The 23,846-nt window shown below is 35.3% G+C and overlaps 1 pseudogene; it reads left to right on the top strand.

Annotated features, from left to right (window-relative positions):
- Positions 1 to 1,211: 1,211 nt before the first annotated feature.
- LOC146884263 (uncharacterized) lies at positions 1,212 to 3,384 on the top strand (annotated as a pseudogene).
- Positions 3,385 to 23,846: the final 20,462 nt, after the last annotated feature.

Genomic DNA, 23,846 nt, shown 5'->3' with positions numbered 1-23,846 from the left:
AATTTAATAAATGTTTTGACTCATGAATTTTATTTGGTATTCTAATTTGAAATGTATATAATTATATTTTTTTTAAATATTTGATATTGAAGAAACAACCCTCATTTTAATATTGAATATTTGATAATATTATTTTTAATTATTTTATGAAAATTAATTAATTGATTTTGAAACAATAAGAAAGCGAGTATGGGTATAGGTACGAGTATATACTCGTTATTAGATGGAGAAGGAGATGGGACAAAAAAATTTGATACTCGTTGGGTTTGGGGATGAGGATAAGGATGAATTTTTTTCTCTAAGGATAGGTACGGGATAGTGAAACCGGTCCTTGCCCAGTCTCATTGCTAGCCCCAACCCAACTGAAGCCATGTTAGTTTGAGCGTAGGTCGAGCTAGGTCAGAATAAGTTCACATTTAATCGAGTCGGAGCGAGTGCATGTTCATTTGAGGTTGGCTAGGTTTAGATCGATCCTAGTTAGATCAAGACTGTATTAGACCTGACATGATTAAGACTAGGTTGAGTAGGACCACATTTAGTCGAGTTGAGCTACAACTGTGTCAAGTCAAATTCGATCAAGTCCAATTCAAGATGAGCCTTTGTCGAACCAAGGCAAATTGAGTCAGCTGTGGCCAAATTAAGTTGCATTAATATCATGTAAGGTCAAGCTAAGTTGACTTAGGTCCAGATCGACTTAAATTGGAATGAGTTAACATTTAATCGAGTTGTGCTAAGTACAAGTTAGGTTGACTCTAGTAGGATTGTGCTTTGGTTAAGCCTAGTCCCATCGAGTCTAGGTCGAGTTAGGTCAAGGGTGGGATTAAGATAGACTAAGTTAGGTTGAGCCATGTTAAGTTGGACTTATGTTGGACAGAGACATCGAGCCACATTGAGTTGGTTCCATGTCAAGCTAAGTTGGGTTGATCTCATGTCATGCCGAGCCAAGTAGGTATGACACCATTCTTAGCTAAGCCATGTTGGGCATGAGTCGGGCCCACTTAGATAGGAATTAGGTTAGGCTGGTCTAATATTGAGTTGGTCCAATATGGAAACAGTCCATGCTAAAAGCCCTTAGGGTGATATTCATCAAGTCACATCCTTACCTATTAGTGCTAGTGGTGATATTTCTCCTTCTTTGCCTAAAATTTTGGTGTCGCCTAGTCTTTCTACAAATCTTATTTTCGTTGACCAATTCCTTGATCATAATTATAATGTCCAATTTTCTTGTTCTAGTTGTGTTGTGCAAGACTGTGTCTGGGAAGATAATTCTGGAGGGACCTAAAGTGGGACGAATCTTTCCGCTATGCTTATATCTTCTTCCATATATTGTCCTATCTTTTATCTAGTCTGTTTAGATGATAGACAATTGAATAAAATGTGGCATAATATTTTAGGCTATCCAAATTTTCATATACTCAGTACCTTGTTTAAATCTGGTTCTTTGGGCAATAAAAATTCACCTATTTCCTTTGATTTTCCTACATGCAAACTTGGTAAAAGTAAAACTTTACCATTTTCTCGTAATGCACTTTGTGAAAATCATTGTTTTGACATTATTCATAGTGATGTTTAAGGAATTTCTCCGGTTGTTTCTCATGCAGGTTATAAGTGTTTTGTTACATTCATAGATGACTACAATATATTTACTTGAGTATATTTTCTTCGGTCTAATGCCGAAGTTTTATTTTTTTTTCAGTGTTTTGTCTCATTTTTTAAGACTCAATTCTTTGCTCATACAAAAATCCTAAAATTAGATTTTGGAAGAGAATATATGTCTAATGCTTTTCATAATTTCCTTCAAAATGAAGGGATTATATATCAACGTTCTTGTCCTTCCTCACCAGAACAAAATGGTATTGCCGAAAGAAAAAACTGTCACCTTCTTGGTGTTGTACGAACTATTTTGCTTAAATCCTCTATCCCTCCTCATTTTTTGTGTGAAGCTCCTTGTACTGGTGTTCATTTAATGAATCGTTAACCTTCTGCTACTCTACATAATGTTTCTTCTTTTTTCTAAGTTGTTTGGGCATTCTCTTTCATACGTTGATATTCGTACTTTTGGTTGTGTTTGTTTTGTGCATCTTCCTACTCATGAACGTCATAAACTAACTACCAATCTATTAAGTGTGCTTTTTTAGGCTATGCTCTTAATAAAAAATGTTATGTTTTTTATGATCCTTAGTCCCATCGCATTATAGTTTCCAGGAATGTGATTTTCTTTGAAAATTAGTTTTTCTTTCCATATGTTGCATTTTCATCTCTATATTTATCTCTTTGCCACATTTTTTAGATTCTTCACAAATTGTGGAATGGTTCAAGTCTGTCATCATTCTTTTGGTGCCCTTCATGATTTTGCTTCGATACTTGATCTTATCACTACTCTTGCACAAGTGTCACGTTTGTTCTTCTGCTCTTCCTCTTTGCCAATCCATCTGATCATCAAAACCTCTTATTTGGTATGGTATTTTTACACCATTCTCTTTATCAACTTCCTTGTCTTTCATTTTTATTCCTTCTAGTTATACAAAGGTTATTGAAAATGAAAGTTGGAAAAGGCAATGCAAGAAGAACTAGAGGCACTTGAAGAAAATCACACTTGGGACATTGTGTTATCCACGGTCATACCTATTAGAAATAAATCAGTTTTCTCTATCAAGCTTCGCTCTAATGGCTCTCTAGATTGCTACAAAGTTCAATTAGTGACTCTTTTTAATAAACAAGAGTATAAGAATGATTATGAGGAGACATTTGCTCTTGTTGTGAAGATGACTGCAATTCAGGCAATCCTTTCTATTGCTGCTTTTCAATCTTGGCCATTACATCAAATGGATGTGAAGAATGCTTTTTGTTCATGATGATCTCAAAGAGGAAATCTACATGAAACTTCCCTCAATTATGCTACCTTCTTCTACTGATGTTTGTAAACTACAACATTCTTTGTATGTGCTTAAACATGCTTCTCGGGCTTGGTTTGAGAGGTTTCCTACTACACTACTTAAGTTCTCCTCCACCTATAGTCAATATAATTATATGGATGATCTCATCATTACGTATATTGATCATGGGTTAGTTACTAAGCTGTAACTGGAGCTACAAGCAACATTTCACATGAAAGATCTTGGACAACTCACATATTTTTTAGGATTGGAGGTACATCATCAATCCAATGGCATTTTTATAAAGCAACAAAAGTACATTCATGGTTTGATGAAATTGGCGGGTCTATATGGAACTACTTCATTTGATATTCCTATGGAAGTAAATTTCAAGTATAGGAAAAATGATGGAGATCATTTGCCAGATCCCACTCTCTATCGACATTTGATAGGAAGCCTTATCTTTCTAACCACTACTAGACCTGACATTTCATATGTTATTCACTAGGTAGCTAGTTTATGTCGTCTCCTTGTCATCTTCACCTTGTTGTTCGTCGCATTATCCGATATCTTATAGGATCACCTACACATGGGTTATTTTTTCCTAAGGAATCATCTTTATAGCTTATGGCATGTAATGATTCTAATTGACCAGGATGTCCAAATACTCGTAGGTCTACTACAAGTTGGTGTATTTTTCTTAGTGATTATAACATCCCGACCGGATATTACGGACTTAAATAATATAAATAAGAAAATTTATATAACTTCATTTAAATTTAACATCATTTCCCAAAAATGCAGGAAATTTAAAACTTATACAATACAAATTATCTCAAACTTCAATTCATAAATTGAATTATAAACCAAATACATGTTTGTAAACCAAAGATTTCAAATTCATCAAATCCTTAAATAGTAAAATAATAATATATTTTCCCCGACTAGCCCACACTTCGAGCCTATGCCTCACCAGATCCACCTACAACATCATCTGCTCACGTGTACCGCATACACGATCACCGCCAAACACAAGCAGATAGGGTGAGCTAACACACACACACACACACACACACACACACACACATATATATATATATATATATATATATATATATATATAATTCAAATGCATATATAAAACACATCAAAAGAATACATCCTTTCGTCCCATATGGTCACAACCATGTTGTGATGTCAACTCACATTAAGGAATTCCATCCTTTCATCCCACATGGTCATAAACCTTAAACCCTAAACCCTAAACCCACATGGCGATAACCATATTATGATGTCGAAATCACTCAAGAAATTCCCTCATTCGTTCCACATGGCCACAACCATGTTATTCGTGTTCTACGTCTTCTAGTGAGTACCTCAAGGTGTCTTGCTGCCCAACCTATTGGCCACAACCGATAGAGCACGTGCGAGAAACAATGCTACGGATCACACACCGTAACGCCAGGTTGAGTTCCCAATACGAACATAGTCCGTACGTCACAAGACTACCAAACTCATCAGCTAATTACTAAGGAGGGCAATCTATCTTGACCCATCCGTACTGGCCACAACTAGCACACTCACACCGACAACACTCGCTAACCCGAGCCACAACTCAAGAGTTCCTCGTGTTCATCCGCTATCCCGAGCCACAACTCAAGGGATGTCATTTCGAGCCACAACTCAGAGAATGCCACGTGCTTAACCCCTATCCCGAGCCACAACTCAAGAGATATATTCTGAGCCACAACTCAAGGAACCCTAGCAAACCTACCTTTGAGATATCGTAGAAGCCTTGTAGACCACGCCTCACAAATCAAACATAAATCAATTCGATACAACATTATTGCTTTCCTTGAAACACCCAATTGACCCAATTGCACTCTTCGCAGCTTAGGCTAAAAGACTTCACTTAAGCACCCAAGCCTATCTCACTTAAGCCAGAATCCCTCGCCTAAGCGAGCACATTGCAGCAGTAGCAGTCCACGAACTCTCGCTTGAGTGAGCTCCTTCTCGCTTGGGCGAGACCATCCTTCACCCAGGACTAACATACCTCACCTAGGCGACGAGTTAAACTAAACATCCAACATACCACGATTTCTCGCTTAGGCGAGGAAGGCTCGCCTAAGCAAGGGCTTCGTCGCTCAAAACAAAACTCTCCGCTTGAGCAAGAGACTCAAGCAGAAAACATGAAACCCTCACGATTTCTCGCTTAGGCGAGGCACACTCGCCTAAGCGAGATGGCCTATCGCCCAAAATTGAAACCCTCCGCTTGAGTGAGATGCTCAAGCAGAATCAGAGTTCAAGTCTTTGCTATTTTCTCCTAGGCAAGCCTCGTTCACTTGTGTAACACCCCCGGATCCTCTTGGGCTTACCAGGCATCCCACCTACCACCCTCAAACCGGTTGTGTTAGGTCTGCAGCCCAATACACCCCAACCCATCACCCTTCTCCGTCCATTCATTACAACTTGAGTGAGAATAACAGACTTCAGCATTGTTTACGCACGCAACATACTAGAAACCATGTCCAACCACATTGCAAATCAATACCAAGTAATTGGAAACAGAGCACCAAACATATGAACACAATGTAGACCCAATATAGTCCCCAAAGTCACAATTGGAACCATAACCAACATATACAGTGCATAAACCCATCATATTCATACATTTGGGTAAAATTTTCAATAAAACAATACCAAAACACCCAACCCCTAATTCACCTCATATACAACACGAAATTCATGGCATAGAATCATCACAATCATGCAATATTATCAAAAACCTACAATTACAGGTTCAACTCCCTTAACCTAGAATTTCCTTTGCTTAACTACAATGCTATAGCTCCCTGTCTTCTTAGCACCAATTTGATTTCCACTCTTCTAATTCACTCTCTAATCACTATGTTACCTTAATCTCGTGTACCTCATAGAGCTCTCAGAAAACAACCTCCAAAAACCCCCTATTTCTTCTCAAAATTTTCCTTTTAAAGGGTTCTTAATGTGCTAAAACGAAAATAATTTAGTGGTGAGGTTAATTGCTATTCAAGGCCATTATTTAGTTGTTTTTCAGCCCTTCTTGGGGCCCCTACTGCTAGGGTTTTCTCTACCCTTTCATATTCATGCCACAACTAATTTTTTAGCAAAAAAATAGTTAAATTTAGGCTCACCAAGGTTAGAACCATTCTCATCATCAAATCAATGCACAACCACTCAAGCAATTTATGTTTAATGATAATTCACATAATTCTATAATTATGTTATCACTCAAAATGACCATGCATATTATTAAAAATTAATAATAAATCAAACAACACATAATTGACATACATAGGACTTGAACCCAAGTCCTCTCACACAATCAAGTACTCTTGACCACTTGAGCTAGTACTTTTCCATGTCATATCAATCAGTATTTAATGCCATAAAGGCTCTCACTACCCACATTTATTAATTAATTACTTATTTAATTAATTGATTTTCACGGGTCTTACAGTGATGCTGTAATTTCTTGAAAATCTAAGAAGCCAGATTGTATTTCTAAATCTTCTATAAGTTTTAAAAGACTTTCTTAGCCAAGAAGGGGGGTTGAATGGGCTGTAACTAAAAATTAGGTTCAATTCAAATTTATAAAGAGCCTTTACTTTAAATCATATTGACCAACAAATTAGCATACAATCACTATTGTAACGCACATCTTCAATCGATTGAAAACGTAGTTAAAACATAAACATCAATTCAATAGATTGAAATACTAGGAAAATTATGCAGGAAACGCAATTGATGATAAACTCATAAACAACTTGCACAACCAATCAAGATTAATTCCAATCAATAGTACAAACACAATTACAACTCCAGATTACATCAAACCACCATAATACTATAAAAATATAGCTTAAAACAGTTTTCTTGAAAGATTTTAACAAAGAATAAGTAAAGAAAAAAAGGTCAAGCAAACACATATAAAATTTTATACTAGTTCATTGAAATCTAAGCTACATCCAATTTGTTAAGACAAGCTTAGCTTGACTTTGTAATATTTCAAAAGTTTTACAAAATCCACCAAGATTACACTTTTGAAAAAACAAAACTACCCCAAGACCCTTGAATCCCACAAGAATCTTAACAAAGCACAACAAAACTCCCACTTGTAGACCTAAAATCACACCAAACAAAACCTAAAGAGTTAGGAAAGACCAAACCTTGGGGATGACTCTCCCTAGCCAACCAAACATCTTTCTCGAAGTCTCTTACACCAAGCAAAATTCTCCAAGTTTCAAAGAACACCTCACGAATAGTTGCAAATCTGCGTAGTTCATAGAGAGAGAAATTTTCAAAGTATTCACACTGATTTCACACTAGAAAATCATAATTATTTTTTTATCTCTATCAAAAACCAGGTTTTATACTCTACATGTTAACATATTCAACAAATTGATTTATCTGTTCAATATGTTGGTTTCACTTGACTTAAGTGAAATCAACTGATTGATGATAATTCAACTAATTGAAAGTGTTAATAACATAACATATTAAAAGGCTGAAACTAAACACATGCCACTTATTCTATGTCAATTTCTCTTCATGTAATTCTCCAATCTTCAAGCTTCAAGATCTTCAAGTGATAGCCAGATTAAGCACACATTGAGCTTGATCAACACAACATTTCTTCAAGTCTTCATCAATCTATCATGCAATATCTTCATCAAATCTCCATGCATCAAAGTCATTTGTGCTAACATCTTCTATTGAGGTTGAATATTAAGTTGTGAGGTTACGTAGTCTTTTGGAGCAACTTGGTTTTTCATAATCCAAATCTGCGTGTTTCATGAATGTACCAAGCATGTTGGAGTGGATTGTTAATTTATCTGGGAAGCCTTGAACAACAATGTCATATCTCTCTCTCTTACATCTCCACTAATCTTCAAGTTGTTCATATATATACCAAAGCTATAACCAGACAATGCCATAAGTTCCTTGTTGGCAATTGTTTTTGGTTTACTTACCAACATCAATTTAAGGGGGGGGGGGGGAGGGGTTCATGTGTATAAATGTAATTGATTATGTCTTTAATATATTATTTTATACCTTTTATAGATAACCGTTAGGAACCCCTGACAATTACTCCTTGTAAATAGGAAATCTCTTATAATCCCTCTCTTTATTGCATATCTCTTGAAATCTCTCACATTAATGTAAAGATATGTTGATGGCTTCTTCTAGGCTTTATGGAAGGTTGCATGAAGATGGAGAGTTCCATGAATGAGGTTGGACACGAAAGCATGAAGGAAAGAGGCTTGAAGTGTTTGGTTTGGTGTAGGTGAACGGTTTCTTAAGAGAGGTGAGGCTAACTCTCAAGGAAAAAAGCTAGAGTATACTAGCAATGAGGCTACTCTAGAATGACCTCAAGGGAGAGAAGATGTGCACACATTTTGGCAACAATTCTCTATCAAATTTCAAGCTGAAAAATACATGAGAGGAGGCACTTATTGCTAGCCTAAAAGAAGACCAAGGAGTCTCTAAAAAGATGAGGGAAAAAGGAGTCTAGAAAGTTGAATTTTGGAACCAAAAGGGAGCATATGGGAGATGTGACTTGCCACCTAAGCAAGTCACACTTGCCATGCCATGGGACACTCATCTCTACCTTGGAGAGCAAGTTTGAGAAGCTTCTGGGCTTCTCTAGAGTAAACGCACCACTCTAAGCCCAATTTAAGCCCAATTCCCTTTTTGGTCCAAAATTATTTCTAAAGCTCAGTTTCCTCTAAGGCCTAATACATGACCCAAAGAAAACCCTATTCTACTGCATCCAAAATACAATGGACAAAAATAAATTCTAATCTAGTATTTACAAGCAAAGACTCCTAGGCTACGTCTTCACATCTTCCTCAACCCATGTGAAGTTCATCTTGGGCTTTGCATGCGCTTTTGAGGCCCATTCCTCTTGTATTCTCCTAGCCATTGCTCTTGTTGTAGGTCCCTTTGGCTAGAGGCATTTCATCATATGTTATGCCACCTATTTAAGAGAGGAGGGTTGTAGAATACAAGCAAGCTTTTACAAATAAAGAAATCGTGTCATATAGTATGCTCTTTTTTTGTCTTGATATTTTGACATATATGAGTGTCATCATAATAGTTTTCCAATTTGTATTTTTATTCTATTTTTTTTTTAGATTTTGTTTCAATGATATCCTACGTATAACTAAGAATAGTGAATATAATAATGTTTCCATAGTAGGTCAAGGAGGATGACACCTTGGCCTATATGTTCGGATAAATTAGAGGGTCAAAGACATTTCGACTAGCACTACAACATGGGATGAGACAATCAAATATCCACTTAGGCGTAGGATAAATCACAATTGAGTAATAACAAATTAAAGGTAATTAAGCAAGTAAGGAAACCCTTAAATAAAGTAAACCTATAGACCCTAGGCCCAACATACATGACCCACATAGGTATTATATATATTCATTGTTCACGAAGTATGTCAGTAGATTCATTTATTACAACAATACTATTCACTACATGTTATTGACTTGAGCGTCGAAGTGTCTATGTAGATTCATTGTCGAGGACATCCAAGCCATACTGGAAGAAGACGTATCAGTATAACTAGCAGAGAATATATCGACCTGAAGAATAAGATAGATGGACACATGTGATTTTGGGTACATCTCGACCTAATAAGAACAATAAAAATTAAAAAGTTGAAAATATTGTTGTTTATTGTGTGAAAAAAGATTATTATTTTTGAAGTACTAATTATTCCACTTAATTATCTCGTAAGTCAAAGAAAGATTATGTTGAATAATATTAAAGAATAAAAAAATCAATTTATATTCATTTGGATGACCCTTATATTAATGAGAATAAGTAAGTGAGAATCATTTTATTTTTTTTTTATTTTGAGATGGTATAGTAGAGCTCCTAATCCTTGGAAGCCTTTGACCGTGTAAAATTGAGCAGCCTTAATTGCTGTTTAAATTCTTTGATCTTTGTTGTGTGTTTCGGTCTCCATTGTTGTACACAATTGCAACTTTGATTGCTGTATTTTTATCATAATTCAAGTGTGTATAAAGATTTTTTGTATCAAGAATCTAATAGGGGTTGTTCAATTTATATGATGGAAATGTTATCTACGATCATAACCCCAGGGCAACCACCAAAGGATCAAACTAATCCAAGAACAGGACCAAACTAGCATTTCAAGAATGTAAAGACTATTTTTTTCCTTTTTTTTTTGACATATTACAACAAGTATTAACTAATTAAGCTCTATGTGTGTTTACATCATATAAAGCGTTTGAGGCATTATTCTTTTGCTCATATATGTACTTTACTATACATGTGTTATGAAGCAAATGGTGCTACTGAATATATCAAACAAAAACAACTAAATATATCAAACAAAAACAACTAAATGATCTCATATGATGATCTTGAAATACTAAAAAGGATATTATAACATAATATACTTTTATTTTAATATTATAGCTTCCTAACATATTGAAAGTTATTTAAGTAATACATATTAAAATTTATATTACTATAAGTCTATTAGAATAAATTTATCTTAAATTTGAATTCATATTTTTGGTTTTAAGTTTAATTCATTTAATTAGATTTAGATTGTGATGTAGGCTTGACTTGGTGGCCTAAGACATATGCTTAGGAGAACCCATATGTTTAGAAAGGAAGTTACCTAATCCCTTCCATTGTCATATCTTTCATTATGTTTTAATTTTCCTAAGTTGACTTTGGTTGACTTGACTTAGGTTGACTTCTTGATCATTTACTTGGGTTGGTTTGTTGACCATAGTTCACTTGACCTTAGTTGACATGCTAATCCTTGTTTATTTGTTTTGTAGATTTGCTGATGGTAATTAAGAGAGGATAGACACTAATTGGAGTGGATTAAGGCATGTCTACATGGAAAACATAAAGCATAAAGCATATGTGATATGGAGGAGAAAGGAAAGCATAAAGCAACATAAGTACATGGTTCTCCTTGTACATTGGACGAAATTCATACATGGAGACCACCTTGTCTACTCCATTTTTGTCATCTTATGCATTAGGTTTAACCAATGGCGGATCTCTTTGGGGGCAGGGAGGGGCCCTGCCCCCCCCCCCCCCCCCCCCCCCAAATATATATATATATATATATATATATATATATATATATATATATATATATATATATATATATATATATATATATATATATATATATATAATATAAAAATATATTTGAAATTTTTTAAATTTTTAAAATTTTTTAAATTGTAGGTAATATATATTAGAAATTAATAAAAATTAAATTTTTTATTTCTTTTATTTAATCATAATATTTAATGTAAATACATAATAAATTATAAAATTAAATATAATAAAAAATAAAAATATTCAGGTTTAATTTTTCTTTTGGTCCCTGTTTTTATTTAAAAGTTGATACTAGGATTAAGTTAATTACACAAACAAAGTAAATCATCCATATTAAGAGTTTCAATTTTAATGAAAAGATATTTGATCTGTTTCGAGGAATTTAATGAAATATATCGTAAAAGAATGAATTACATCAGTTTTTCAAAAATCGGGACCAAATTAAGATTAAAAAAAATTGGAGGACCAACTTAACATTGTTAAACGAAAGCATGAATCACATTAGGCATAGCATGATTAAGACTATGTTGAGTAAGACCACATTTAGTGAGTTGGGCTACAATCATGTCAATTCAAATTCCATTAAGTCCAATTCAAGATGGGCTTTGGTTGAACTTAGGTAAATTGAGTCAACTTTGGCCAAATTAAGTTGCATTAATACCAGGTAAGGTCAAGCTAAGTACATTTAGGCCTACATTGACTTAATTAGGACTAAGTCCACATTAAATCTAGTTATGCCAAACATATGTTAGGTTGACTACTTTAGCATTGTGCCAAGGTGGGACTAAGATGGACTAAGTTAGGTTGAGCCAAGTTAAGTTGGGCTTGTATTGGACAAAGACATTAGGCCCACGGTGCCATGTCAAGATAAGTTGGGTTGACCCCATGCCACGTTGAGCCTAGTGGGTTTGACCCATGTTCAGGTAAGCCATGTTGAGCTTGAGTCAAGTCTACTCTAATAGGAATGAAGTTAAGTTAGTCCAATATAAGGTTGAGTTTGACTGAGTCGAGTTCAAGTAGGATCAAGAAGGATTGGACTAAGTCAAGTTGACTTTATGTTTGGCCAATGCATCAAAACTATATCAAGTTGGGACCATGTAAAACTGAGTTGAGTTGGGACCATGATCACCTCTAATTTAATGCAAATGTTTTTATATTAACTATTTTTTTATAAAGAATAATTTAATTCAAATATTTCTTTTCTATTAATTTTATATAAAAAAACTTATTAGAATATATAAATGTCATCATAATAGTTTTCCAATTTATAATTTTTTTCTTTTTCTTTTAGCTTTTGTTTAGCTTTTGTTTCAATGATATCATATATATAATTAAGAATAGTGTAAATACTATTGTTTCCATAGAAAATAAACTCGATAACTGTACTAGTAGGCCGAGGAGGAGGAAACCTCAACCTACATGTCCGCATAAGTCAAAGGGTCGAAGATACCTTGACCAACACTACTGCATGGGATAAGACACTCACATATCCACGTAGGCAGCATGATAAATCACAATTAAATAATAACAAATTAAAGGCAATTAAGCAAGTTAGGAAATCCTTAAATAAGGTAAACCTATATACCCTAGACCCAACAAACAAAACCTATGCAAATACTATATATAGTCATTGTTCATGAGGTATGTTAGTAGATTCATTTATTATAAAATTACTATTCACCACAAGTTATTGATTTCAACATCAAAGTGTCTTTGCAGGTTCTCCCGCCAAGGACATCCAAGACATACTAGAAGAAGACATATCGACATAGCTAGGAGAGGACATATCAACCGGAACAATGAGAAGATAAGTGGACACATGTGACATTGAAATTTTTTTTTGACTTATATTAAGTATTTCAAAATATGTGTGTAAAAAGATTATTACTTTTGAAGTATTAGATAATTCTCTTAATGATCTTACAAGTCAAAGAAAGATTATTATGAATAGTATTATAGAATAAAAAAATCAATTTATATTCATTTGGATGACCTTTTGGTCGTGAGAAAGTATTTTGAATTTTTAATATATCATTACTTTTTTTTCTCATAAATATTCTTTATCTAAGATAATTTTATTTAGGTATTCAAAAGATATTAAACATTTTTTCATATATAAATCAAACTTTAATTTGTAAGTTGAAGAGTACTAATCCTTTTCACTAATAAATTTTAGGTGACACTAGATGGTGTCTACTAAAGACGGTGAAACACAATCCTTTAGAAGAAGTGATTGTTGTAAACCTTTTTGTCCATTGAGTAGCTTTTGAACTCACTAGGATGTCTTATTCTTATTTTTTGCTATCATTTGTTAAGATTTCACGTAGAAAAACATTGATTACCTCTCATGTAGCATTAATTGCTCTTCTTTTCTTTATGCAACTTATCTGATAGCTGGCAAAACTTATCTCCATAAGTTGCATAACATTTTACTTCTTTGAGTGATAAAAGTGCATACCATACTAGGCAAATAGGTTGGTAGAGTTGACATTCATATGCTAGATAAAGATGATGAAGACATGATGGCAAACCCTTAGCCAAGGGACCAAGCATAAGAGCCATGACCAAGCGCACACAAGAAGAATGGACTTCATCTGGAATAGGTGGCCTCAAGCTCTCATTATTAGAGTAGGTTTCTTTTGAGCCTTATATTATAGGCCAAGTAGTGTAGGTTTTCTTTGGGCCTTGTATTGGACCTTGGGATTATAGTTTAGGGTTTTGGGCCTATAGTTGTGAGACATGAGTGTATGCACCAATAATAGTTAACTTGGGCTTGCTTGGGATCCATGTCTCCCCTAAAAGGCACAAGCTTTCTTCCTAAGGTACGGTGAGGCTCCCTTGTGCTTTCCATGCATGAGAAGAGATGACCTTGCCACTTGGCAAGCACTTATGATTACATGATCATTGTGGACCTCTTTTTTTATTGTCTCTTAAGGTTTGTCTCTCACTCTTTAGAGATACCTTTGGGGTTTTATTAGGCTATAAGTAGAGGTCCTCTCCCATTGTAAAATCCACTTTTGAGATTAGTAAAGAAATGCTTTAAAATTTGGTCATTCTACTTATGTACAAAAGTCACCTGCGCTAGAGCTCACCTTGAGGTTTTCTCTAGTCACCCTTCCTTGATAGTTGGTCCAACCTTTCTCGAGAGCACCCAAACACCACAACATCATCACCATCATCAAACCATATCATCCATATATCATAGCTTCCACACCACCTTGGACCTTCCCTTCATGCTTGGCATAACATAGCTTGGAGGAGGAGCCATCAAGAGGCTCTGATGGAAAACACTTTCAAAGCTCTCCAATGCGGCATACGAATGAAGAAAAAATTAAATTTTTTTCCTAAGTTTCAAGTGTGAAACTAAACACTAAGGCCCTCACTTCCAAGGAAGGATCCTTGGGGACAAGACAAGGAGAAAATTCCTAAATTTAGTGACTTCAAAGAATAAGAAGATTGACACACGATGGGTTTCTTAATTCTAATTCAATTTGAAGTGAGTTATAAGGTGGGTCTTTTTTATAGATGCATAAGCCCCTTTCACTCCATACTCTAGGGGATGTATGACTAAAAATACAAAGAAACTTAGTTGCACCTTAAAGGAATGAATTGAATGCCTACTATAAATAATATGTCCCATATCATGCTAAGCTTGAATGTTTATAAGCACCAACCTTTGCGTAAGCGTAATAGCCTCCTTGGATGAGTAAGGTTGACCATGAGGATATTCGTGGTCGAATCCTTGGTCATGTATAAAAGACCCTCTTATGCTTCTATTATATTTTTACAAAGGAAAATTATTGATTCTATGAAAAATATTATACTCGATATTTTTATAAGGATACTCCTATCCATTTATTTATAAGACTCGGAAGAAGGAAGAAATATTTACATTGCGACTCTTCAAAGCAAATATTACCCTGAAGAGGCTTGTGGTGGTTTGGTTGTCCTTTATCAGACCTTCTTCTTAAGAAGAATTTATCCCCAAATCTAATATGATGATTAACAATAGTCATACCTTTATTTATTTATTTACTTTTTCTTGTTTTTCCTTTAGGATCAATGACGAAGGATTAAGTTGGTTCATTTAATATTTTGAATGTAGTGATGAGTTTCTTAAGAAAACCTAGAGAAGATCACCATTGAACATTAAGATAACAAGTTATCTAATGAGTCTCCTTGGGCATATGGGTTGGAATGAAAAGACTCCATGGAGGATTTGTGCGAAAGCAATTGAAGGAAAAAAAGGTTAGAATGTGGTGGCTTGGGTAGTGGTGGATAAACCCTAAAGAGGTTGGGCCAACTTTGAAGAGGAGGGCTAGAGGAGAATCTAGAAGAATGCTTTAGCTTGGTAACTCTCAAAGGAATGTTTGAGGAGTGATCTCAACATCATAACAATGCACATTCAAGAGTGAATTTACAAGGGTGGGGAGACACATTTATTTATAGCCTAAGGTGTCTCCTTATTTGGAGATGCAAAACCCCAAAAATCCTCTCCAATAGGAGAAAGACATGTGGCCACTCAAGAAGGTGGAAATACTCTTCATTCCTAGAGTGCCATGTGGTCACTCAAGAAGGTGGAAAAATACTCTTCATTCCTAGAGTGTCATTTGGTCACTCAAGAAGGTGAAAAATACTCTTCATTCCTAGAGTGTCATGTGGCCACTCAAGAAGGTGGAAAAATACTTTCCATTCCTAGAGTTCCATGTGGCCACTCAAGAAGGTGGAAAAATATTCTCCATTCCTAGAGTGTCATGTGGCCACTCAAGAAGGTGGAAAATACTTTCCAATCCTAGAGTGACATGTGGCTTGATCACACCTTCTTTGTTGACCTAGATGCAATTCAACCTAGACTTTTATGATCCAATTGCAAAAAGCTTGGTGAATTATGATCCAAAACTACTTCTAGAAATTTATTTGAAAGCATGGCTTAAACAATTGACACAATTAAAAATTATTTAGAACACATCCATCATATCTTGACCTCTTCCTTGGCCCATGAAAATATCATTTGAAGCTCATGCAGCCCATTGGGCTCTTAAAGGCCCATCTCTTCTTGTATCCTTCTTACCATGCTTCTAGTGACTAGGCCTTTGTGTTGACAAAAAGAAGAAGATGTACATCTTGCTTCAATAAGAGTTATGATGATGGTGATGACTTTTGAAGAAGTATGGAAGACTTAAATGATGATGCATAGAATAATGTTGAAGATTTAAAGAATGCTTAGATTCAAGAGATACATTGAAGACTTAAGAGTTTAGTTGTTGAAGTCTTGTAATATGTGTATGTTATTTAAAATAGTTAAATTAGTAAGGCAAGAGTCAAAAGTCAAAACCCAAGCAGTAGAACATTAAGAGAAGGTTTTATTTATACAAAACGCATTGTGATAATCGATTATCACTTATGATAATCAATTATCACTTATGTTATCATAAATATTTCCTTAATTTTCAGAAACTACTATAGAATAATCGATTATGCCAGGAGATAATCAATTATTAGTGCGTAACAATGTTTTTCAGAAACTGCTCTAGAATAATCAATTATCACTTATGATAATCGATTTTCTATGGTACTTGTGACTTAACCTAATTTCTAAATAGGCTTCTATAAATAAAGTGGTAGGCTTTCATTTGAAGGCACGGAAGTTAAAGAAGTCTGAGTACTTGAGAACTCTTTGTGGGAAGGCATTGAAAAACCTAGTGCGGGTAGAGCGATAACTTTCATCATGTGGGATCTTGAGTGATTTAATGTTGCTGCTATTGATACGAGAAGTCGGTCGTAGTTTGTGTGATTTAAAAGAGGTGTTCATTCCTTGTGTGATTCAAGGAAGGTGTTTTAAACCTTAAACTTTCTTATCTGCGATTGTATTTGTTATTTATTTTAGTGATTAATTAAACTCATTTTTTAGAGATTAACAATGTGACGTAGGGTCTTTTGATTCAACTTAGTATAAATATTTGTGCAATTTTCCCTTTTCTACCCTCTTTATTTTATTGTGATTATTAAAATAAAGAAAATATTTTTAATTGAACTTTAATATTTAAAGGTGAAAATTTTTGAAGCACAATTTTTATTAAGAACCCAATTCACCCTCCCTTTTAGGTTTTTTCCACATGTGAATCATTCTGATGTGCGATTTCTAACACTTTGATTGGGCCTATGGTTGGGCCTCAATAATCACTATGTAGATGTGAAGGTTCACTTCTAAAGGTTCTAACGACGGAGACCGATAAACCTAGTCAAAGGTCAACAAGTCAACTAAGGTTACTCAACTAACTCAACTTTAGGGAAATCACAATAATGAAATGCAAAACAAACATAAAGATGAAAGACTAGAAATTTCCCCTCTAGACATGCTCCTTGTGACTCTTCTTGGTAGAATTTCCAATACACCTCGTGTGGTCAAGCCTTCATCATCCTCCCCTTCTTGGAGAGAATTCAACTACAAATTCTTATACCCTACATCAAAAGGAGAAAGATCACACACAATAAATGAGTTGCTTATGTTATAGCTTGAGGCAAGTCTAACTCGTAGGTATTGTTGTTGATTTTCCTAATGACTTGGAAAGGGCCATCCCCTCTTGGGAGGAGCTTGGACTTCATTTGAGTATGAAACCTCTCGTTTCTCAAGTGAAACCAAACACCATAATAATTTTATCCAAGGCTCATCTTTGCCTAATAGGCCAGCTTATAGCATTAGTCCAGAGGAGGTTAAGGAAATTCAAAAACAAGTGAATGAGTTGTCGAAAAAAGGGTGGGTGCAACATAACATGAGTACTTGTGCAATGCCCATGATTCTAGTCCCCAAAAAAGATGGAACATGGAGAATGTGCATAGATTGTAGGGTTATCAACAATATCACCATCAAGTATAGACATTCCATCCCTAGGTTAGATAGCTTGTTAGATGAGTTACATGGTGCTACCATATTCTCTAAAATAGACTTGAAGACTGGATATAACTAAATAAGAATCAAGGAAGGTGATGAATGGAAAATCTCTTTCAAGACTAAGTTTGGATTGTATGAGTGGTTAGTCATGTCATTTGGTTTGACCAATGCACCTAGTACCTTCATGAAACTCATACATCATGTGCTTAGAGAGTTCTTAGGCAAGTTTGTAGTGGTCTACTTTGATGACATTCTTATCTATAGCTTGTCTAGGGAAGATCATTTGCATCATTTAAGAAGTGTGCTAGAGACCTTAAGAAAGGAGTCCTTGTATGCTAGCATGGAGAAATGTATCTTTGGGATGGATCATGTGATCTTTTCCTTTTTGTTGGGCAATTTGAAGCAATATAACCATATCCCAAATACTTAAAACATTTGATGGAACTAGTTCTTGAACCTTGAGACAAGTTTGGATTATCATGGGAAACTCTAGTTGAATTAGTCTTAGGTGGGTGGTCTTGGAGATTTTCCCTTCCAAGTTTGAGTAGTATTCATTATAAGAAGTATTCTTTTTGGCCTCTTATTTCTATTTCAATTGACTTTCAACTTTTAAGGCCAAGTTCAAAATTTTATCAAGTATGGAATACTCATATAATTCAACTACATCTCAAATTTCTCTTTTAAGACCACCCACAAACCTAGTTACCTTTTTTTTGTTCACTTTCATATTGGAGTCCTACTTTTAGAAGCATGGACTCCATTAGCTTGTGATATTCATCCACACACTAAGACCATTGTTGAAGCCTTTGGAGCTTCAAAAGAGTCTCCCTCCTATAGTAGAAAGAAACAAATCGAGCATACATTAATTGTTTAATGTCCCTCCAAGAAGTCGCGAGTGGCTCTTTATCAATATTATCCATAAAAAGTTGATGCCACCAAGTCATGACATAATCCTCAAATTCTAAAACTACCAAATATACTTGTTCTTGTTCACTAACTACATAAATGCTAAATATTTGGTATACGTTTTGTTTTCCCATTCAATGTAGATGTTGGGTCATTCTCTCCAATTTTTCTCTCCTACTAATCTCCATTTCTCGTAGGATGTGAGCAAGGCTAGTTTGACAATCTTGTTGTGCCATCGGAGTAACTATTGGAGGAAAGTATGGTGAAATCAACTCCTCCTCTTCTTCTTCCACAATTGGATCTAAGTTCATCTTCCCTACAAACACAAGCTCAAACTGAGACAAAAATACACAATTTATGTTCAAAATAACCCACCCAAGTGTTTAGATCACACTCCCAAAGTAACAAGATAAGGCCAACACTCAAAGTCCACCAAAGGAGTGAAGAAAACACTTAAAAAAAAATCAAAACCTTCCAAATGCAAGACAAGTGGCTCAGCCACAAAACTCAAGGAATTTCAAGAAAGGAAAACTACTAAGACAAAACAAGAACACTTGGTGACAAGCAAGAAAAGCACAAAAACAAGGAAAGGAAAACTCTAAAGAAAGAAAATATATGTGACAACTTTTAACAAAACAAACACAAGAAAAACACATTTTCAAAACTCTATGGAAAATACTTGAAAATGCATCACCAAGTCTCAAATCATGCATACATCAAACCAAGTTAAGGAATGGAACTAGTTAGTCAATATCACCCAACACTCAAATATGAAAACTAGTTGATAACGTTGTCGTTGACACGATCAAATTAATTCTACTAAACTATATCAACTTCAGTATTGGTAAGATAGTAGTCAACATAATAGAAAGGGTAAAGTAACCCAAAGTTGTCTCCCAATGAATAAGGAATTGCTTTTTAACAAATTAGTTCTTATAAAAACTATACAAAAGAGTTTGTCAAATAAAATAAAAAAGATAAGGGGATTAAGATAAACAAAGAAAGAAATAGAATCGAAAAGATAATAGTAAAGATAAATAGGTCAATTCCACTACTTTTTCAAAATAGGATTCATCATTGGTTTCCTAAAGATTATTGTTATTGATTTCTTGTTTAAGACTTCAAATTAATCGATGTAACTTCTCAATTAATTTGTTGTCATCCTTACTTTTAACCAAAGTAACTACTCAACCAAAAGCAAGAACTTTGTAGATTAATCGTAGTAAATTTAGCCAAAGTAACTTCTCAATTAAATATTACTAATCATAATCATGTCCATTCTTTTACCTTTTATATCTAGTAAAAAGATAATTAACCAAAGTAACTTCTTGATTAATTCAAATATAAGTTTTCACCTCTAATCAAAGTAACTTCTCAATTATTAGCAAAAACTCATTCAATCATATGAAAGTTTCTAAAATTAATCAAAGTAACTTCTCAATTAAAATTTAAAAACCTTTGGACTCATATGATTGTTATATTATGTAGATTTAACATTGTGCTAACTTTCTACAATGTAAAAATCATTACTTTTACTAAATTAAGAACCAAAAGACATAGATGAAAATAAATCTCAACAAGAATCAAAAGAACAAACAAATTTATTCAAACCTCAGAATCCAATTAAGAAATTACAGTGGAACTAACCCTTGAAGCTTAGCCTTCCATGGAATGCAAAATAAAAATAGAAAAAGAGAGAGTAGAGATGGAGAACGGAATTGGGCCCCCTTAAGGGTTCCTAAACTCTGAAGTGTCGAGCTTGTCCTTTCTGCTTTCCTCTTGGTATCTTTATATAGGCCTTGATTGGACTTGGACTTTATCTTTGGTGAAATCTTTTATCTTTTGATATATTATCTCTCAAATAATTAATAGATTTTATCAGTTTCTAAAATATTTGGAAGATTTTCTTTGTTGATAATTTGAGATATATCAAAGACAATTAATTAAAAATCTTTAATTAATTGTTTAGCAACTTAATTTCTGTTCAATTTCCTATTATGACCTTCTTGTTTGACTATTTTGACTAGTTTTGAACATGTGACCAGATTTGACCAGCTTTGACCATTTGAGTATCCATCACTAGTGCTTAATGGCTTTTTTACAACGCCCTATATGCTTCGTTTCACCTGCAAACAAGGCATATGAAGACGCGGTGGCACTTTTGTAATTTTTTCAAACTTTTATGCCTCGGTTGTACTTAGAATCGAGGCATAAACTCCCTAAAATTTTTATTTCTCCAGCTACATTGATGTTTTTAAACTAGTGGCAAACTTTTATGCCTCGGGTCAATTCTAACCGAGGCAGATAGATGTTTATGCCTCAGGTCTATTTTAACCGAGGCATATTTGATTGCTTTTCGAGTGGAATACGCCTCAGGTCACATCTAACTGAGACAGATAGATGTTTATGCCTCGATTTAAAATCATCTGAGGCAATAAGCCTTCTTAGGGTTTAAAAGAAATCGCGCCACTGTTCGTCTTCATCGCGTGGAGCACTGGCAATATTTCTTTCTTCCATTTCTAAATGCCATTGTTGCAGATCGCAAAGGTTCCTTCTTCCATGTAGCTGCAATTTCGTCTCTTTACCACCGGCCCGCCGTTGAATGGGCCTCCTCCGTCACGCGGGCCTACTCCATTGTTGTCGTCGCAGAGGTTGTGAAGCCGCCTCCATTGTCGTCATTCAATCTCGCTTGTAGGTATGTGCTTCTCCTTTTTCAAATCATAAAACTCTCACTAGTGCAGATTTGGGATTTTACCTCGCCTTATAGGCCTCGGTTATGGCATAACCGAAGCCTATAAGGAGGCGGTGGCAATTTTGAAATTAAAGGGAACTTATAGGCCTCGGTTCAGTCAAAAACCGGTGCCAAATGCCGCTTTAGGCCTCGGGTCTTAAGAAACCGGTGCCAAAGAGGGGTTATAGGCCTCGGTTAAGGAGGCCCGAAGCCAAAACGTTGCCAAAAATTGACCTATAGGCTTCGGTTAGGGAGAAGCCGGTGCCAAAGAGGGGTGATAGGCCTCGGGTGTTAGGAAACCGAGGCCAAAGAGGGGTTATCTGCCTCGGTTCTGCGTGGAACCGAGGCCATATCATTTGATTAGGGCTCAAAAACAGAACCCCTTCTTCCTCGCGCGCGCAGCTGCCATTTCTCCTCTGCAAATTCCGGCGACCACGCGAGCCTCCTGCCACCACGCGAGCCTCCTGCCACCACCACGCGAGCCTCCACGCGAGCCTCCACCAGCCACCGCAGTCTCGTCGCGCCTCCAGCCACCACCACGCGAGCCTCCACGCGAGCCTCCACCAGCCACCGCAGTCTCGTCGCGCCTCCAGCCACCACCACGCGAGACCACCATGCGAGCTCTTGCGCCGTCTCGTCTGGCGTCCGTCCACCACCACGCGAGACCACTGCCGCTGTCTCGTCCCTCTCTCTGTCTCTCTGCAAGTGTTCCGGCGTCCCTCTACCACCACGCGAACACTTTCGTTCTTTTGCCGCAATTGTCGCTCCGCGGTTTTCTTTAAGGTAAATTTCGAACGCGTTTTTGTTTGATTTTCTGTTTTTGTGTATGTTAATTTTAAATTTTAGTTATTGTGAGTGTTAATTTGGATTGAGATAGAAATTGTTTGGAGTGTTTTGATTAATTTTGTGAAAGGATTGAGTCTCAATTTAAGAGCATTGTGTCTTCAGACGTAGAGCATTAAGTCTGAATTTAATTTAAGAGAATTGTAAAAACACTATAATTAAATAGGTAATATATGATGTTAAGGAAATTGTTGTTTTTGCTTTTATTTGTTACTTATGACTTTCTCTTGTGTTTTTTGTTATCTCTTGTAGCTTTCGAACGCGTTGAATTGCATCATCTTCCAGTGTCATCTGCTCTTTTTACGCGCTCCCAGGTTCCTAATTCTAATATTTTCCTATTATGCCAATCTGTTGTTTGCTTTATATATTTTATTAATTATTTGTTAAAACATGTTGTTTGTTTTTTTCTTATATGTGAGTTAGCTTTAGTTTCCCGTTTGAGATTCAATACGTAAATTATGTATTGTCCCCGAGTTTTCATTTTGAAAAAATTACATTTTTTTAAAATTAGATATAAGGGGATACAATACTAATAATTTAAATGTATTGAATCTTGAATTGTCCGATTGGACAGTTTAAGAAGATTAATCACTTTCTAGTAATTTATTAGTGCATATATATTTAAAATACATATCTTAAAATTCATGAATATTTGTCAATTGTGTTTTGTATTGATCTTTGGGTGCATATTTGATTGTGGTTTATAATCACTTTCATTTCGTGTATCCTGAAGGCCAATGCGAAATGCTGGCAAAATTTCGTGAAATTTAAGATATGTATTTTAAAAGTAATATGTACCAATAAAATAAGGAAAGTGAATCTTCTTAAATGGGATAGGGTCACACCTTGATTACGACGTGAGCATTGATTCAAAGATTACTGAAATTGTTCACGCAATTTCAGTATGGATCGAGATTGGATTAATTTACCACGTATTAGCGCTGAGTATGAGAATGGAGTAGAAGAATTTATAAAATTTGCGCAACGTTATGAGGGGAGAAGTGATGATGAAGTGAAGTTCAGATGTCCGTGTGTCAACTGTTTGGATGGAAGAAAATTGAATGCAACTCAAGTTAGGGAACATCTTATTTGTGATGGTTTCCTTAAAAGTTATACAATATGGACATGGCACGGCGAATTAATACACATTCCAACTATTTCTCGATCTGAATATCTTGCCAATTCCTCCATGAAAGAGCGACGAGAAGAGCGACGGGAAGAGCGATGTGAAGAGCGATGTGAAGAGCGAGTAGAAGAAGACAATATAGAGGACATGATACGGGATGTTGGCGCAGAAGCTTTTGCACAAGCGCATGTGTATGAGACGATGTTTGCTGATGCGGAAACTCCGTTGTATGTTGGTTCAACTAAGTTCACGCGATTATCAACGGTTTTAAGACTTATGAATTTGAAAGCGACCAATGGTTG

Source organism: Vigna unguiculata, chromosome 8, assembly GCF_037176805.1.
Source record: "Vigna unguiculata cultivar grain cowpea cultivar isolate G323 ecotype 2 chromosome 8, ASM3717680v1, whole genome shotgun sequence".
Lineage (NCBI taxonomy): Eukaryota > Viridiplantae > Streptophyta > Magnoliopsida > Fabales > Fabaceae > Vigna > Vigna unguiculata.
This window is presented reverse-complemented; position numbering and strand designations above follow the sequence as displayed.